This window comes from Pyrus communis, chromosome 8 (genome assembly GCF_963583255.1).
Source record: "Pyrus communis chromosome 8, drPyrComm1.1, whole genome shotgun sequence".
Taxonomy (NCBI): domain Eukaryota; kingdom Viridiplantae; phylum Streptophyta; class Magnoliopsida; order Rosales; family Rosaceae; genus Pyrus; species Pyrus communis.
The window spans coordinates 4,592,010-4,593,894 of NC_084810.1; the positions used below are offsets into that span (position 1 = coordinate 4,592,010).

Sequence of the window (1,885 nt, forward strand, 5' to 3'; positions counted from 1 at the left end):
TGAATGTATGTTTACTTTAGAGATTTTAGATAATGATCATGAATTGTGGTGTTAGTGCATATCTAAGTTTTTTTTTTTTCCACGCTTCTGCATGCTGTTTATAGCTAAATGAATTATATTTGGGGTCTTCCAAATTTTTTAACTGTTACTCTGTATGAAGTTGTATTAATTTTTTATTCATTGGTTTATGTTTTGGCCTTTTTATTCAAGGTGAGCAATTTCAATTTTTTGGATTATTCAGTAATTATCATGAATGATGTGGAGTTGGTTTGAACTATTTCTGTGAATTTACATTTAGACCTTCTGGAATTTGGGTTTTAATTTCAGTAATTCCAAATTTTTTCGTGGTCTGTACCCCTCTCCCTTCTTTATCGCTTATGAAGCTTTTTAATTTTAGTGATTACCCAGGTTATTTAGTTTTGACTGTTTTGGTTTTTTATTTACTGATTTTTTTTTATTAAGGTCGTGTATTTAATTGAGTTGTAATATATAAATTCTTGCTGAATTGAAGGGTTTATCTGTGTGACGATTACACAACTACAATTCGATTAGTCGAGCATCGGTCTTTTCATCCTTGAGTTGTTCTCAAGCATCTGCTCTATCAATGCTTTCCTGCCTTCTATTTTCCAGGCTGAAGCAATCGTGTTGCTGACCTACTCCCACATTCCACCACCACGCAGGTAGACTTTTCCAAATGCATGAATTCCTATTGTCTCAAGCTATGTTGTATTTTCACAATACTCACTTTGAAAAGGTATACTCTATGGCTTCGTTCAATTTCGTATGAAAAATTAGCGAATGGTTTGTTGTTTTTATGTTTTTTCTTTTAAATGGATTTTTTTTTTTTTTTGTATAAACAATTTATTGTTTTAACATGACAAGCGTAATTCATACCCTTGCAACCTATCTTGCATTGGCATCAAGGTTGATATTCATTTATGTATTTGCAACTTCAGATTATTCTAGAGCCATAGTTATGGAAGGAAAAAGGATTTTCTACCTATGACACCCAAGAAAGGTAGTAGTCTTCTCTTTCTTGGTTAATTTATTAAGAAATGATTTCCTAAGCATTCTTCTTTTTAACTTATTCGTTTACAGTGTGGGAAGATTGTTGATTATCTCATTGACCCTGGCCTTCGTTGCCGGCACAAGTGGTGGAGATCCCTTATCACTTTATTGCACACGTTTCACACTGAGTTGTTAATGGGATTGTTCCGTAACTAGACAATTGTTTCCCAAAAATCTGTATTTATGTTGTTGCCATGCATTGAGCTATCTCATGAATCTTCTTATGTTTTCGGTCATTCTTTTGTGTTGCCATGTGATCGTTCAAACAAATGCACCTGCATTCTTTTCCAGATTTATGGAACATAGAGAAAAGGTCCAAGCTTTCCTTTTTCTTTGTTAACCAAGATAATTGTTGCTTAATGTTTTCCTTGGCTATCCTACTTTTAGTGTAGATCGTGGAAAATTCTCAAATTATTGCTTTGGAGTATTAGAATAGGCATCTTGATTCTCTTTTTACTTTCATAAATATCTATTCGATTGGAAAATAGGCCAATGTTTTCCTTACCCACTCATTGTTCGTAGACTAACCCAAGTGTTTAGAGTCGTACTTTCTATGACTTTTTGTAAAGTGAACAGATCAAGTTCCACTCTCAACCTGGTTAGTCTTCAATCTACCAATTACTTTAATGTTATGTTTTCTAATTTGTATTTGTTCAGCCTTTCAAAATTAATGTCTGATTTCTACCATTTTTATTATTGTTCTATTGTTTTAAGCTACAAATGAAGTGTTATACATGTTAGGTAGAATTAAGAAGTGAATTAGGTGCTCTTGAGAATGCAGGGGATGATTCTATGGGTGTTAACTTGGTTTTTAGAT

The 1,885-nt window shown here is 32.9% G+C and overlaps 1 long non-coding RNA gene across 1 annotated transcript; it reads left to right on the forward strand.

The window, feature by feature from the left end:
- The first annotated feature begins 523 nt into the window (after positions 1–523).
- LOC137741701 (uncharacterized) lies at positions 524–1,178 on the forward strand. The gene is made up of 3 exons (XR_011069328.1): positions 524–680; positions 957–1,018; positions 1,099–1,178. It is a non-coding gene; the product is annotated as an uncharacterized lncRNA (long non-coding RNA).
- The last annotated feature ends 707 nt before the right edge of the window (positions 1,179–1,885 follow it).